The sequence below is a fragment of the Grus americana genome, chromosome 11 (genome assembly GCF_028858705.1).
Source record: "Grus americana isolate bGruAme1 chromosome 11, bGruAme1.mat, whole genome shotgun sequence".
Taxonomy (NCBI): domain Eukaryota; kingdom Metazoa; phylum Chordata; class Aves; order Gruiformes; family Gruidae; genus Grus; species Grus americana.
The window spans coordinates 21,882,130-21,900,499 of record NC_072862.1 but is presented as its reverse complement, the minus strand read 5'-3'; positions in this window follow the sequence as shown (position 1 = coordinate 21,900,499).

Genomic DNA, 18,370 nt, shown 5'->3' with positions numbered 1-18,370 from the left:
ATATTCTATATTGTAATACTAGATGCAGAGGGGGAGTATTGTAAGATTTTAACTTTCATTGTGATTATTGGGAGAAAAAAAAGATAGCAGAATGACTTTTGTCTCTAGATATATGTTGAGAAGATTACTAAAAATGGGAAAAAATGTTACTGGTTTTAAGAATTTAGCCTGTTCCTCGGAATGAAGTTATTAAACCCCCTAATCTTAGCTCAGAACAAAGAAGTGATTTAGGGTAACTGCTCTCACATATGGCAGCAAACTCCTTCCATTCTATCTTTTCTGTCTCCAGTTTCCTGTTTACTCATCACGCAGCTCCAGTCTCTTTTTGTCTGGAGTTCTTTATTCATGAGTGTACCTTTTTTAATTTACTTGATTTTTTTTTGGTTGGAAACCTCAGCTCCATTTGTACAGGTTTTTCCCTCAGCTATTTGTTATGTAATGTTCCCATTTTTTAAATTGTACGATGTGCTCTTTTATGGTCTGACGCATTTACCAGTTCAGGTTTTGAAATGCTCTTAAACCTTTCTTTAAATTAATGTTTGTATTTTTGAGAAACAGTCCTTGTAAAAAATATATGCATTTCTATTACTGCCAGTATTTTTTGAATCAGCAGTATATCTTATTTCCTAGTCACATTAATTTTCTTCTCTAGCACTCTGAAACCACTTAAATAGGGATAATTAATAATGATTTCTAGTAGCAAGGTGAAACTAGGAATGTGGAAAAGAAAATAAGGCAACCTGGTATGAGATCTGAGGGTGTGACAGCAAAGCCAAATGTTAAATTCACCTCTTTCTGATTGTATTATCTTCCTGTCTTTTAAGAATGATTATCTGAATATTTTATATTCATGTTTCTAGAAGATCTGGTAAAGTTATTTATAAGACCGTATTTGTGTTCCTTCACATGTCTAAAAGCAATTTTATAGATATTTCTTCTCAACATTTTGAGTAGTGTTGACTTCCAGCTACATTTTTACACTGTACTGCTTTTCCCTATGCCAATTATCTATTACCCTTAAGCTTAAATGATTGAGCCGGTGTTGAAGCTCTTCTGTATGACCGTTTAAATAAATTATAAAACTTCCCCATAACTAATTTCAAATTGAAATATGTCCTTCAACTCGTATTAAAAGTAGAGAGTTGCCCTGGACTTAGGCCAGTCTTTTAAAATCCCTTTTAAGTGAGAAAGGACTAAAACTGTTTTAGTTTGCTTAACCGTCGTCTTTCAACCACTGGGTTTCTGTTGGAGAAATTATCAGTCTGCCTACGCCCCCAAGCTTTTAAAAATCCTTTCTTTACACTTTTGTTTCTATTAAAAAGGCCGCCACACCACTCTTGCTGATGCATTAAGACAGAGCACAAGTGGGCATATCCTGCTGTCAGAAATGTGCGCACATGTGACTTAACGACAGGAATTGTGTGGGTGTCTGAGATCAGAATTTGGTCCAACGCATGCTGTGCCTGAATTAGCATCCCTTTTTGCTGTGCAGTAGCAAAGAACTTCACCCAATGTCCAAAAAAGGAGAGTGCGTCGTGATCTGCAAGTGCACAGCTGGGGTCCCAGGGGGTCTGGCTGGAGCCCTTGGCGAGTTGGCTTCCTGATGGGAGAGCGAGAGCAGGGAAAGGAGGGAAACTTTCTAATGTAGCTGATAAATGGTGTGTATGGTAGGGGTGGGGTCACAGACAAAAGGAAAAAAAGGCGTTCTGAGGTTTCCTATAACAAGGAGCAGATTTTCTGTGTTCTTCTGACCTCATTATTACATTAGCTGAAACACTGTCTTGATTTTCTTTTTGTGCTTGGGGAAGCAAGGACCTCGGGAGGCTTTTTGATCTCTTCTGGGTACTTTGCAGCAATGATTCCAGGTGTATGCTTCAAAACACATCTTTTAGAAAAAAAGGGCATTAACAAGAACCAGTTGTCTCTTTCCACTGCTGATTCTCTCTGTTTCAATTAGACACCTTTTCTATTCTCAACCATTGCCACCTTTTCTATTCTCAACCATTGCCACTAAAAGGGATTACAGACTAACACAAACTACTTAAAGGAAATACTTCCTTAATCTAGAAACTTATGCTTAGTATGTAGGGCACAACAATACCAACCACTAAAATCCCAAACTTCAAACCAAAAGTAAAATAACTGTCAGAATCATGATTAAAAAGACTTTCCAGATTTTTGATTCACATAATAAAAAACATTAAGCAAAACCAAAACTAAATTTAAGAAGGGTTGACTTCTTAAGTCTGCCTTCTACTTGTATTTAAACGCAGATCTCCTCTTAAGTTTGAAATCGTTCCTTAGAAAAGCCTACACTTTGAGTCGTAGAGATGCAATAGAAAGACACCTAAGAACGTGCTGCAGGCTGCAGTTTGCCTGAGCTGACGGAAATGAGTCTTCTTGAGTCCTGGAACTTTCTGCCCTGCCCGAATGGCGCATCCTGTGACATGTTCCCCAACATCCCATTTGTCTTAGTAAGAAACTGGCCAATCTAACAGTGGGAAATTCAGAGGAGTAATTCCCCCAGAAATTTAGGGGGAGTTACGGTTCGAGGAAGAAGGACAGCTACAGTTTGATTAATCGCCTTCTCGGCAGCAATGTTTCAGAAAAGACAGACTGCAGGTGGGGAAAACTGTGTGTGAGAGAGGACCTTTCCAAGACATGAATGTTTCTAGGTTTATTTCCTGATAACGTGCGTCTAAGACTGTTCACATCAGACCTTTTGGAGAATAGTTTTTCCAGCTATAGAATCTCATTTGTTTTTAAAAGGCTTTTTTTGTTTGCAATTCTGTTGTTTTGTCTTTTGGTGCTAAAATTTTTTAAAGTCTGCTTTGCGCTTTCTAAAAAGGGCTGCATTTCTTTCATGTGTGATGTTACCTATCCTGTGATTAGAAAAACTGGCATTAGTGAGACACGTTGAAGAGAAACATAGAACCTGAATTGCCTATCGTGCTCCCTTAGGTGAATGTCTTTCACTGGTAGTTTATGGGCAGAAATGTTAAACATTACAAATCTGCTCAATTGTGTACAAGATTCTTTGAGTAGATAAATGACCCTGTAATAACTTAAACTCTTAAAGCAGATGTTAATTAGGCTGTGAGTAATTTTTAAAGCATTGCCATAGTGATAGTTTCCAGAAGGTTCTCTGCTCAAAGTAGAATTTGTGAAGTTCCTTTTACAAAGTGGCTTTAGTTATTCCTGGAATATAAGTGAATAAAAATGTTTGCATAAATTACTACTTTTTAATGTTCTTTTAGGTGCTTAAGCTAGTGAGGTGATCTGACCTGTTTATGGACTTCCTTAAAGGATAGAGCTGAAGGATAGAGCTGTATTTTGAATGATACAAAAGTTGAGTAAGTTTTCTGTGTCACGAAAGATCTTGTGTATTCTCTGTCAATTTTAAAAGTAGCATTGTAGTACTAGCACTTAAACCACAATCCCATACATAGAGTCACAGCATCATAGAATCGTTTGGGTTGGAAAAGACCTTTAAGATCACTGAGTCCAACTGTTACCCTAGCACTGCCAAGTCCACCACTAAACCATGTCCCCAAGAGTCACATCTACACGTCTTGTAAATACCTCCAGGGATGGTGACTCCACCACTTCCTTGGGCAGCCTGTTCCAGTGCTTGACAACCCTTTCAGTGAAGACGTTTTTCCTAATATCCAATCTAAACCTCCCCTGGCGCAACTGGAGGCCATTTTCTCTCGTCCTATGACTCGTTACTTCGGAGAAGAGACCGACCCCCACCTGGCTACAACCTCCTTTCAGGTAGTTGTAGAAAGCGAGAAGGTCTTCCCTCAGCCTCCTTTTCTCCAGACTAAACAACCCCAGTTCCCTCGGCTGCTCCTCATCAGACTTGTGCTCTAGACCCTTCACCACTTCATTGCCCTTCACTGGACACACTCCAGCACCTCGATGTCTTTCTTGTAGTGAGGGGCTCAAAACTGAACTCGGTACTTGAGGTGCGGCCTCACCAATGCTGAGTACAGAGGGGCAATCGCTGCCCTGGTCCTGCTGGTCACGCTATTTCTGATACGAGCCAGGATGCTGTTGGCCGCCTTGGCCACCTGGGCACACGGCTGGCTCACATTCAGCCGGCTGTCGACCAACATCCCCAGGTCCTTTTCCACCAGGCAGCTTTCCAGCCACTCTTCCCCAAGCCTGTGGTGTTGCCTGGGGCTGTTGTGACCCAAGTGCAGGACCCGGCACTGAGCCTTGTTGCACCTCGTACAGTTGGCCTTGGCCCATTGATCCAGCCTGTCCAGATCCCTCTGCAGAGCCTTCCTAGCCTTGAGCAGATCAACTTGGTGTCATCTGCCAAGTGACTGAGGGTGCACTTGATCCCCTCTTCCAGATCGTTAATAAAGATACTAAACAGAACCGGCCCCAGAACTGAGCCCTGGGAATATGTTTACTGTCACTACCATGGAACAACTTACATCAATGTAGTTATTTGTATGTGTGTCAGTCACTGCAGGAGTCACGACTTCATTTTATGTCTGACAGTAAGATGAGCAGAATATCATCTCTTGCTCCTTTCCTCATAACTATGGGTAGTCTCTGAGGGGGTGCTTTGCCCCAGTTCTTTGTTTTGGTTAGTGGTCTGCGGTCCATTATGGAAACCAGACATTTGTGAACTGAAGAAGAAAACTGAAAAAACCAGTTATTCTCTGCAACTTTATTTCTCAACTCTGAAAAGCTATTTCAGACTCCTATGCAATGATAGTTGCATGGATGAAAGCTAGTAAGCAGACAAATATCCATTCCTACTGAAAAACAAAACATATTTCTTGTACAGAATAAAAACCACATTAAAAAATGGAAACTGTGAGTGACAGCTTTTGCTTGGACTTCTAAACACATGCTTCCTAACTTTGAGGGAGAGGAAGATGCTAGAAAGTGTCAAACTCATGAGGTGAGAGAAGGAGCTTCTATAAAGTTATTAAGTTCTAAAAGATGTTCTATACACACGTGCTTTGCTCAAGCGTTAATTTGTGCCTGAAAATGATCCTCAAGTTGTCCTCCTTATGGATAACTTTTCCTTGAATCTTCTTTTCTGTGGACACTGAGGCGCTCTTTTATCTTTTCTCCCAGGATGACTGTGTGCCAGGTATTTCTGCCTGACGTCTTTTGTTGGTGGCTCTATCAGAGTGTTAAGACTGAGAAAAGGTCCTGACATCTTTCTGCACAGCAGCTTTGCATTATCAGAAAGTTTTTCATTGATGTAGGGTTCTATTTTGGCTGTATGTGCCAGAATGGATTTACAGACATGGCAAGGAGCATCTTTATGTTTGATTTCAACACCACCAAAGAATCCATTTACCAATGAGATAAGAAGTGATGGAATATTAATAAAAATACATAACATTTTCTGAATTACTTAACACTTTAAATAGGCTTCTACATTGCAAAGACCATTGGAGGACTATTGCTACAACTTAAGTGTACTCGTGTGTGGGAAGCTGTACTAGAAGAAAGTAAGAGAGCTGCACTGCACTTTACAGCATTGTTACAACTTGTAGACATCAGGGACTCGGACCAACCTGTGGAAGGTAAAGGTCAATTGACTCAGTAACTACGCAGGGGGGGTTCTACTAGCAGTGGAAACTGGAGAAAGAGGTAAAAGATGTAATACTTAGGATTTCAACTACACAGATTCAAATTAAGAATATAATTGAAACAAGTCATCTAGAAAGTGATGTATTACTACCCAGAGCCTACAAACCAAGTTTTAATATATCTCTAGAATATACGGGTGGTTATCAAGAGTTAGTTAAAGGCTTGCTGAGCAATTTCTGGGGAGGTTTGTATGCCTTTGTATTATGTGGGAGATCAAATCAGATATTAATCTTTTCTGTCTTTAACATCCACAATATCTTTCTTTATGTGCCTGAATTTTGAAGATTGGTAGTATCAAACAATTATTTGCCTTTGTCTGGAGTTGCTTTGATGCATTCTTTCCACTATGGTAAATAATTTAATGAGTAGTAAAATCCATGTAATGTTTCTCTTCACATCAGATTTATTATCTGGTGGGGTTTTTTTCCCCCCTATACGTTTCCTTCATTCCTTCCATAATCTAAGTGAAAGAACATCAATGCTTACAGTATTTTATTTCCTTTGCAGTGCTACTTCTGCTTTATAGTTTAATTCTGTGAAATTCTGTATTTCATCTTAGCTTCCTAAATGTTCAGATTTACCACTTTCTGGTTCTTCTCTAGTTTTATATAAATGCAAACCATTTGGTGTGTCTGACATCACATATTCTGCCAAACAGCAGAGAAGCTAATTGAAATACTCTGAGCATTTCAATTTCAATCTGTGGGCCAAATTCTCAGTTGTCATCAACTCAGTTGTCATAATCGTGGAGCTCCGCAACAGTACGTGGATATATGCTGATACAAATTGAGACTATAGCCTACTATCTGTGATTGAGATCCGTTGTTCAGTTGCCTGATGGAAAGGAAATTTTTTTTACATCCTGATGCTGTTTTCTCCAGCAACATGGTTTCTCAGTAATTGCCACCTTTGTCCTCCTCATTACAGAATGTGCTATATCTAGCAGCTAAGATGAACTGTTGTACCATCCAGGATTGAATGGGGCAGCGGTCACATCCACTCTTGGCAAATAGTTTCAGCCTTGGATCCTGTTTCTTGTATCCTGATGCTGAGAGTTCTGTTTACTACAGTTTTCACAATAGCCTTTGAGAACGAGTACTCTGAGAACACAATAGCATACCTCCAAAAGAGTTGCCAAGAGGGAAAAAAAAATAGACTTCCTTCTTTGGCAGTGGTAGAATATAGGTAAGGCTAAGCAGCGTTCTTAGCCAGCAAGAAGGGCATAACAATATATTTTGACTCCAATAGCTCAAATGAAGTTTCCTTTGAGAAAATGATTTTTTCTTAGACAAGGGGAGTCTAGAATGACTTTTCTCATTAAAGAAAATGGCATATCAGGGATAGAGGAAAGGAGGATGGAATTCAAATATTTAAGGAGAAAGGAAACTATGGATATCTCTCTGATAATTCTCAACTTGCTATAAACCATAGGTAGCAAGAAATGCAATTTAAAATAGAGGATGCCATGAGTGCCTATGAAAAATATTAGGGCATCTTGTTTATAGGCAATGCATCACAACTGCTTATTTAATATCATTAAGAGAAATTCTAATATGAAAAAATAGACTGTGATATTATGAGTACCCAATGAGATGTTTCTGGAAGTACAGGAGCAGTCAGAGAATGACCCGGGATGTACAGGACTACTACTCCTCATCGGGTACGCTGCTGCTTGATCTAGTTCCCAGGAATTTTTTTCTTATTTGGGAGAAGGACAGAGGGGTTGAGGTAGGAAGGAAGGAGGATATCCATTCTACTTTTTTTCTCATCTGTGGAGAAAGAATGGTATATCTATCTGGCACTGAGGTTGGGCTTGGAGACCAACCGTGACTCCTAGAAGCGACATGGCAGAGGTAACGGTGCTAAGGAAGGGACTGTGCATGCCCTTTGGTTTATACTATAAGGGAGCGTATCAGTAAAGGGCTGGAGGGATAAAAGTCTAAATGAGAATACTTTATTGGGAAAGGGAAACAGAAGAGACAGAGATATAATAAAGGAAGAAATAGGAAAATAGATGAGTAGAGAAACTTCAGCTTCTAGATTCCTAGTCGTTAAGATTTCCGTATAGACTGTTAGAGATTTTAGCAGTACGGGTGCTGATTTTGAGTTGGCCAACAAAAATGAGAGCTGTAGTCTCCTAACTCAGGCACTAGCCTGATTGTGGCTGTTGTGTATGCATGAGGCTTTGTTGTTGTTGTTTTTTTCTTTTCAATTATAGTGTTAGTTTTATTCATCAGCATGTACAACGGAATTAGTCAGACTTCCACTCAAAAGACATGTTTTTTAAATTAAGCTTCAACCAAAGAACAAATGGATTTAAATTACAGGAAAAAATGTTCCATAAAACTTTGAAAAGTTCAGTAAAGCGCCAAACTTATAAATTCTAGAGGTCTGATGAAACCCCCTGTACTATAGGCTCCTTTTTTCCTCATCTCAGCCACCCTGTGAAGGATTTCAATGCCGCTGCTTTAATTTGCAATGCCTTTGAAATAAAATAGGACTTGTGCCTTAAACACGTCTAAATCTTTCCATAATCTCACCTACTTTATTCCGAACTTCCAATGTCTGCGTTTCAGTAATTACACCAAGGGTGCTGGAAATTGCAACAACATCAGTAGAGTATAGGTGAGCTATACGTGGGTCATCCATAGGGCAGGTGTACCCTGGTAAGGCACGTTGGAAACTTTTTCACGTTATACTGGCCAGATGCAGTGATTGCTCTGGGGAAGGGGAGGATGAGAGAATGAGCGTGGGCGGTACACGGGAATTCACTCTGGTTGGCTGAAGGCTCCACTCTAAGTAGAAATATGCTGACTTTTGTATGTATGTGATAAATGTGTTTTAAGAATAGCAGTGATTTCTTAATCCAGTTTTGCAAGTACAAACAATTACAATGCCTTGTAAAATAGTTGCTTAGATTCCATAGTCCCAATGTAACAAAGATCAAACTGCTTTGCAGCTTCCGATGATCGCTTTTACTCCTGTTTGAAGGACGAGGGGAAGGAATACCAGAGTTTGAAATCAAATATTCATATCTTAATTTCTTTATATGAACTTCTGGGGAAAAATACTAGAAATGGATCCTAGTGTTTTATTCTTTATTCATGGATGGCAGTAAGCATTGGTGGCTTTAAACACAGGGGCTATTTTGTGCTATAAATGTGGTATGAGTTTTCTGATGACCGTGTATATTGAAGTACAGAAGAAAAGCATTTTAGTTCTTCAGGACAGAGCAAAACAGTTTTTTCTTAACACTTTCTACACTAGTGATGGGATTTGCTAGATTATGCAGTTCTTTTTAAGGCACATGGGAGATGAAAATATTTTATTGCTATATGTATGCAGCTATATTTCAGTTTTGAAAGGGAGAGGAAAGCATATAATGACATTTAAGCTCTATATGCCCAGAAGAACCCAAATCTGGATCTTCATTTAAAATAAGAAATGTGCATTACTGAGGTATTCTCTTATTAAGCCCAATCCCTAATGAACAGTGCTGCAGTGGCATTTGAAAACACACAGAAAATAAATCAGCACAACGTGACACTGTTGGCAGGAATATTTTTTTTTTGCGTGTATAAAATAATCCCAGGACTGATCTGGCATATGCTGTCTGAATTGTCTTGCATCCCAAGGGTGAGTTACTAACACAAGGCTCCACCATTGAAGGTGTTTACCCTTTTAAAGTAGGGATTACAGAATCTATGTACAAAACTACAGTGTAAAAAAATTATGAAAATGTGGTTGGTTGGGGTTTTTTTATAACTGGGCTGCTATGATGTTATGAGTTTAATTGCAATTGTATCTTTCCTATAGGCAGCGTAGCCAAGATCTGTTTCAGAGCCCATGGGTGGAAAAAAACCAAGCCCTGTTTCTCTTCTTTTTCTGTTCCCTCATTTCCCTCCCATCTCCCTATTGTCAACTGGGGGAAATTGGCAATGAGGTTGTGTGTGTGCGCGCTTGGGTTGGGGCCAGAGGAACAACCCCAAAAGCCTCCTTCCTGCAGCTGCGATAAACAAGAAAGTGAAATGTAGTGTGTGCATACACTCAGCCAAAGAACTTGACACAACAATTTTAATTGTAGGGGTATTTTTTTTCTTTTTTGAGTTGGTTTTTTTTCTGCATGCTAAGTTTTTTCCTTCGCAGCAGACTTTTAAAATCATGCATTAATTTTCAAAAGGATTTTGCGATCATAGGTAAAATATAGGACATGATTTGGCTATGTTTTTGTAGGTCATTCAGTTATTTGTAGCTCACTGTCTCTCTGTTACTCATACTATTTCCTCTTTTTGCAAACCCTTTTCATATGATTTCTTATTGTCTGGAGGTGGAAGTTTCCAAACTAATGCTGCTCAAGCTGAGTTTAACAAAAGAGTAAAAGTGAGGAAATCATTAAATATATTTGAATTTTATCACACTTTCAGTTTTAATAGCATTGGGACTCTTAACTGCCATGTAAGTAGTTTGGAACAAAAACTAATACAAGCTTGTTGCTGTACCACATTCAGTTATAACTTCAAATTTCCTTATGGCTATGGGCAGTAGAATTTGTCTGATCAAAAAGTGTACATTTCCACTACTTGATTAGGAGCGACTCCCCTATTTGCTGCAAAGTATAGGGTTCATGGCATGTGATTAAGCAATTATATATGCCATTGCCCCCTGCTGGAAAGCATCTGAAATACTTATTTCTGGGTAAAACACACATAAGGACAATCTGGTTTGGTTTTTTTTTTTTTTTCTCTTCCTTCCCTTAGTTACTCAGGAATTATTGTCATGGTACACACGTTCCTCCTTCCAAATTGATGAATGGCTTTGGTTTTCAACATTGAAACTGAACTTAGTAAATAAATTTAACAGCAGTGTCCCAAAGTGTGTTGTGGCATTAAGACAGAGGAAGCTTAATTTGAAAACTAAAAGAGAACAGCAAGCTGTCTTATCAAGATTTGTTTCATGTCTTTAATATTTAACATTTTGGCATAATAATAAGCAGGCAATATAAGTTCAAATTCAAAACATAGGTGTAAAGGTATAAAACCCTTATGAGTAGTTAGAAATGAACTGAGATTAGTTAGTAGCCGTCTCACAAAATCAATAAGATCGATCTCCTGAGTGTTTGCATCAGGTAGAAGCTGTATCAGATGTTTGTCTGACGTTGGTGGAACTGGGTGGGGTAGCAGTTGTTGAACGGCTGCAATGCCTTCGCTTTTAGTGATTAATGCAAAAGCAAGGAACTTCTAACACGTGAACATTGTATTAACAGTGGCTCAGCCAACAGTGTAATGACCAAAACAGTCATTGAATGACAAATCAGTAATTCAGTACATAAGCAGTACTACTTTCAGGATCTTTGTGCATTGCAGAAGGGATAAGATAGCAGAAAACTTAGTTAATTAGTGTATGCTATTAATTTTCCTTTTTTTTGCTTTTGTTTGGATAATATTGTAAGTCATTCGGAATCATTACAGAAGTTTTCACTGTGAGATTTGGGTTTGGTTTGTTTTATTAAATACAAAATATGTGGTAATTATATTAATTAATATCAGGAAGCTAACAGCCAAAGAAGAGCTACAGAGTATCTCTAGGGAGACGATGGCAATAAACTTGGAAAATCCGTTCTAACCAAATCTGCTGAAGAGAAGAGAGAAGACAGGCATTTTGTGTTGAAGTGAGTTTTTGGCATACATTTTCTGTACACTGTTACAAAAGCTTATGTGCTCAGAGTAAGAAATAACACAGGTCACTGAGTGCAATCACATATGAACTATATATATTGTGTGCATTGTGAAGCAAGAGGCTGATGTGAACTGTCTTTTGTCTTGGTAATTGAAAAGCAAGTCTTCGGAGCAAGACGCACAGAACTAGTGAACATAGATATCTAAGTTTGAAAAATATTTCATTGTTCAGAGAGCACCTCATACTGATTTTTTTTTTTTTTTAATTTACTCTGCTTTTGGGAAAATCCCCTTCCTCCCCCAGAAGCATGAAAGACTTGCTAAGCCTTGGGGCCCAGTGCTGTTCTGGGTGAACGATGGATACCCATCTGGGCTTCTGTCACTGCAGATGGCACTGGCGGTGCCTCCGGGCTCTCACGGAACAGCTCGCCTGTCGCTGTTCAGTGGTTTTCTTGGAAGGGTCCTATGGCCTCTTGATCTCTGTTGACCAACGTTTGGTCCCTGTGGTTTATCTTTCACAATAGAACAAGTATATTAGTGTTCTGGTATGCTGTTCATTTCACTGCCACTTTTCCTGTAAGGCAGCATAATTGGTCATAGCTGGCAGTTACCTGCTTTTCAGGATTTTTTTGGTAAAATAACTCTTTGAGAAGATAGCTGATGCTTTGGAGAGAAGGGAGGCTTCTGATTTTTTAAGCAGCATGTTTCTACCCCTCTTTAGCCCTGAAATTTTTATTGGTATCTTGAAAACTATGGAACACAGTATTTGCATTCGGGAAACAAGTATTTCCTCCATTAAGAATATACCTTGTGAAATACCGATATGCATACTAACCCACACTTCCATTTGTTCGAAATGTAAATGATCCTTGTGCTGGGTAGCAATCAATTTTGCAATGTTATGGCCTTTTCTGGCTTGAATCCTCCTTATAGCGCACACCTGGTTTTTACTCCTCATTGATATTAAAGTAAGTGTAATTGGCTTGTAAATGTATCGGACTCCTTTTGGTGTGGGTTTTATGAATAGAGTACGCTTACCGTAGCAGCGGTTTGGGTGCCAATATTTCACGTAGAAAACCAGTCTCCTCGAAGTCCAGTGTGTTCCAAGAAAGTGGCCGACTCCTAGAAAAATGGCATAAATTAGTTTAATTATTGTAAAACAACTTTCAGGGGCGTTGCAGAAATAAACAGAAAAATAAGCAGAAAATCACTTAGCCTTTTTTGTGTGTCAGAAGCTAAGTAACCGGGGGATTGATCGGTGGTGCTGTTACATTGCTTTCAATGCTGATTCAAAAGGGCATGTTGCTGAAAACCACAGCTGGCATTGAGATACTTTTCTAGATTAGATGGATTGTATTTTAGAACTGTATTGTGCAAATTGGGCACAAAAGTTAGTCTTGACTTCATCATTATTTCATTGCCTATTTCAGACTTATTGAACTTGATGCAAAGGAAATGGCAGACTTCAAAAATTGTTTTTAAAATTCCTTTCAAACTTCACGAACACTACCTAGAATATGCAAGTTCTTATTTCAGGACAATGAACAGAATTTCTGGAACACGGTATAGTATTTGACAATGATTGATTGACTTAAATGAATGTGGGGTTTTTTTTTCTTGTCTGTGTCAATTTTATCCCCATATGTTTGTAATTGTTTGGGATCTTTTCAGAGTCCTTTTCTAAGAACGAGGCTAACTGGAAATGTAGCTTTCAGATTTTTCCAGTTCTTGAAGACCACTTTTTAAACGTAGCATAGCCCAAAGGAAATGTTTGGTCTGTCATTGCCTGATGATGAAATTTAGTCAGTTAAGGTCTTGTGATATCTTGTTAAAGTATGCAGAGATTGTAATTACTTCCTGTCAGTGGTCGAGGAAGTGATTTAAATATTAGAGCGCAGGGACAGAATGGAAAGTAAGGTGTGATGGTCTGAGCTTTAGTCAGAGGACGCCGTAGTTTTGAGAGCAGAGGTGCCAACCTCGGCTAATGCTGAGTGGTGAGGCAGAAGCGTAGACAAAAGGCCAGATACAAGTATAAACTGCCTGCAGTTGGATGCTCACTCCAGTACTCAACGACAGGCCAAACAGCAGAAGTCTTTAGAAATGGGTATAATTTTTCCTGATTCTGCTATTTCTAATGCAAACTGACTGATTCAGTGCAGACTAAAAACAAATATGCAGGTAGGTTTACTCGGTTTCCACAAGTCTTTCTTGTGAGGGAAGGAACATCAGCATGCATCTTCCATGGGTAACTTGCACAGTTGCAGTCCTGTTTCAGAAGAGATTTTGGCAATCTTTCCAAATTTAACTTTAACTGGGGCTGGCTTAACGTAAGGGATGCAAACTCATCACTTGGAAGAGGAGAAAGGCCACAAGAACTGTCCTGTGGGGTCAAACCAATGGGCAATATAATTCAGTATTCTATCTCTAACTAATGGCAATATGAGGGGATACTAAGAAAAAGATATTTTACATAGTTAATTTTGAAAATCATGGTACTTTGGTGTAGTACCCAAAATACACACTACTGATTAATGAGAATTTCCTGAAATTTTCTATTTTTTAATTTGAACTGCTACAGAATGGACAAAATTCTGGTTTGAGGGGGCCAAAATCAAAGAAGAAAAGGACTAATTAATCACCAGAATTACTCAGAATATTTGCTCTCACAATTAAATTTTAACTCCAAATTAGAATTTCCTGTGCTGTATGTTGCACTAACTTGCAGAAGTGAGCTGGTAACTCGGTAGGGAACAGCTGCCGAGCTGTTGAAACAAATTTCCTGCTACTACTGCAAAGAAAGCACGTGCTAGAATGGTATCAGTGAACTTTGCATGGCTCTTACACTGCTCGGAACAAAGCCTGTCAAGCTATTTCTGAGTAATCTAACATTCCCATTTTGCCTGTTTCATGGCATTTTAAGAGAAAGTATTAGTGAAGGTTCACCATCTTCCAACCGGAAAGAAAATGGAAACGCATTCTTCTGTATTGCTGAGTCACTCTGACACTCTGAGCCAAAAGCTGATGCAATTCTTCTTTTATCACCGGAAGATCTCTTTGGTAATCACAGACACACCTCTTATTTCAATAGCTTCGGTACAGGGCTGTTGATTCCTCAGACCTAACCCAGTGCGTACAAATCACATTTTTGTTTTCTAGTTGCAATCTCTAAGAATAAAGGTTTAAAACTTGAGAGGCTGCAAGGGGCAGGTATCGAAGGGAATCGCAGTCTTTTGTCATGGAATTGCGAGGTGGCTTAGGCACAGAAATCCAGAGGAAAAGCACTTGGAAAATATGGAACATTATTCTAATGTTTTGATGTGTATTTAATTCTTTACACTGCTTAAAAGTCTTAATTTTGTGCTGTTTTCTACAATAATCTGTTTTTAATTGTAGCAGAAATTTGAGCTTTAACTGAGTGTAAATACAAGCACTGTGAAAAAATTCTCCATTTTTCAGTCACTTCTATAATGCTGTTCATAACACATATAATAAACATATAACTAAGCAATTTCCTTATGAAACTAAGTTAATAATGCTTTGTTACTAATGGAACGAGGACCTGCAATGTTGTTTCATTTACTTTCTGTGATCAACTTGATTAAGGAGAGATGATACTACCCTAAGAATGTTAAGCTTGACCCGGTAAGAATTGTAATTAAAATTTTACTAACCTTTGCCTCAAAGGAATAAGCCCAACATTAGCAAAATGTTAAGCTGGTGTTTTAGTTGGCTATAACATCAAGTATAAGTGAAAAATTACAGGCATTCTCAGGAGAGTTGAGAGAAATGAGAGATCAATGTATTGCTTGCTTTACTCTTAGAAGATCTCCAGTTTAAAAAAATAATTGATATTCTTTCTTCCACACCCTTCTGCCATAATTATGTAAAGAATCTGGATTATGCTTCCGACTTGATTTAACTGTTTTATAATAAGTCACAAGCATACCTTGCCTACTTGATGATATTCCTTTAAGGTTGTGCCAGTCTTTCCATTATTAAATCATGTTTAGTGTTATATACTGGTTACTTAAAAAAATTCATTTCAAGCTTGAACTTGCTGTGCATTCTCAGCTAGCCATATGTGTGAGGGAGCACAAAAAGCATCAGTACTATTTAGCAACTTAGCACATTTTTCAGTTTAATGGAAATTTTGGCTTTTCTTGAAAAAATGTTTATCATAATGAGGGCTTGAGTTTGTTAGTGGGGAGAATAAACATAAAAATAATTAAGATCTGCATTTTGTGTATACGGTCTGTGTGCTGCCCCTATATATTCGTCCCTTCCCACCCACCCCCCATCATAAATCTGACCCATTTGTAGAAAGTTTGACTTTTGGTTTGAACAGGAAGCAAGCAACTAAAAAGGAAGACTTGTGTGTAGAAAGTAGGAAGGATCATAGGTTTTAAACACAGCAGTTCAGATAGATACAGGAGTCCTAGTTACCCACTCTGCTACGATTCTGGCTTGTTAGTTTTTCTGAAATTCAGTATTAGATGAGAATCAAAACCAATGGTGGGTCTTTTTCTAACCTTTTTACTTACGGATTTTCCCCACACCCCATCCATTCCCCAACCCCCCCCCCCCCCCCCCCCCCCCCGTATCCCAGAGAAACGCAGAGACTTTGCAACTCAGTATGGCTGACCAGTCTAAAGAAATTTTTAGTTTGGAGTGCTATATGTTTTGTAGAACAGGGTAGAGATTTTTAAGAGCTGAATTAGTGTTTTGGGAGTGTTCGAAGTGAAACACGAGGTCCCTTACGGGTCACTACATAGAATTCATAGCTGGTCAGTGTACTTGCTCTCCTCCCTCTGAGTTTTATGCATGACCTACTGAAGGTCAAAAAGAAATGTTGATTTCAAATGCCTACACCTCAAGAAGACGTAGTAAAACATATTTGAAGAATTACTGCAAGGACAGTAAAATCTCCTCTTCCTGGCTTTGGTCTGAAGAACAAGTGTCCAAGTAACTTTATCCAGCAGCTCTATTTCCCAGTACACTTCTGCTGACTCCAGTAACAAACCTTTTTATACCTTCAGTCTAAAAAGTGACCTGGTCTGTAGTTTTTCTTGGACATAATTTTACTCCCCATTTTTCAGAACAGATGATTGAATTCAGTCTTTTCATTCAGTCAGTTTTTATTATCTGCTATTTGTTAAGAGAAGTCAGGCCACTTAAGCCTCCGGTTCATTTTTTTGTTTTAGGGGGGCTTTTGTTGGGTTGGTTTTTTTAAACCTATTTTAGGTTTTCACTGTAGTCAGAGTGAGGCTAATAAAGTCATCCTAATACCTCTTTGAAAGGTACATTTATTATATCTGTAAGTCTGATGTTGTGAACACCCCTCACACCCAAGCTCTCAACTACGAGTGCATCCTGTGTTAATGCCTAACGCTATGTGGGATTGCCAAGTGGTCTCTTATCCAAATACTTACGAGGCTGGGGACTGCTTAATCTCTGAGATCAGGGAGACTTATTCTGATGTGGCTGTAGACTCTAGACAGTTAAATTTGCAGAAATCCACTGAAGGCAGTTTGCTTTTCAGAAGTTGCTGAGGGCATAATTTGGCTTTTTGCAGTTTGAGGGTGGGCTGTTTAACCTGAACAAGTTCCAGCTTGTTCAATTGTAATTTAACAATATATTTTCCCCATACTTGCTGTGTTCCTCCCAAGAGATGCTTGCATCTCCTTGATGCATGAAAGAATACCTGTATTTAATGTACATATTAAATAAGTCAGTAAATTCTCACATAATTTTACATTTAAAAGTACTATTTGAGGTGTGTGTGTATATATAATTTTGTTAGATGCATGTATAGAAATAAACCAGTCTTTGCTCTTCCCTTTTGTACCTCCTCAAGACATGTAATCTACAAAGCAGGAGAATTGCATGATAAAGTGTGCCAGAGTGGAATGCATAATTATTCCAGAGGAGGGTAAGTCAGTTCAGAACTTGTACTAACATTCTTAAGGGCAGCACGAGTCGTCTTGCCATGAAATTACATCAGCTCTCTGTGGCCCAGAGTCAATGCACATGCTTTCCCTTTCTAGTAAAAAAAGGTGTGAAAAATGCTAATGTCTTCAAAAATGCACTGCAGAACAAAGCTGAGCGAACGAATATTATGGTGTGGTGTTCACCTGTAAGTGAACTTCAGGGGGGAAGAGATTGAGGCATTGTAGTTTTAAAACAACTGGTTCACTTTTTTAATAGATTAAGTCATGACTTGCAAACAGACAAAAAACATCTAAATAAGAAAAAGAATGCTTCCTTGATCCTAGTTCAGAGACATTCCCATAACAGGTGGGGCAGAGGCCTTTAAATTACAGGTCTCCATATACCCAAATTTGTTACAATTCCATCAAGCAATGGGAAAAGACATTTTACAGTAAATAGCAGTGGATGCGGCTAGCAACACCCATTTTCAAGATTGTTAGAAGATGAATGTTTGGTTGGAATTGTGTAGTAGTAACAACATCAGAGTTGGAATCTGTTCTGTATGGAACCACTACCCAGTTTCCTAGGACTCTTGGGATGACGCATACAGCACTTACTGCCAACTAAGGTACTCCAATTGTCACCAAGACAAACAGTTAACTAACACAGCTCCGCACAGTTCTGATTTACTATCATTTCTATGTAGTAATTAGGCCTGCTTCAGCTAGTGGATAGGGAGTGACTAATTTCCATTTCCCCACGAGGAGAGGGGAGGAAAGGAGCATTTCCTTCTTCTTAAGCTAGAACATCTGGCACTTGCAGCTATTTTGGTGGATTGTGCGAGACAAATCGTACCTAGACTGCAAGCTGATAGGGCACCTTGGCAGCAGAATTTGTTTGCTCACTGGATTCTAGTGGCAGTCTCTTTAGTAGCACGCTGTCTGTCTTGCTCTACAGGGCCAGAGCAGCATGTGGTCTATGCATAACTGAAGAAAAAAAGAGTGTGTGGGGAAAACATGCCTAAAGATATATCCACACTCATGGTGCTACTGTTACTGCCGGTCACAGAAAAAAAAAGAAAAATGGGCAAAAAGCAGAGACTACAGGAGTTTGGCTTGAATCTGCCAAGACTATGAAGTATT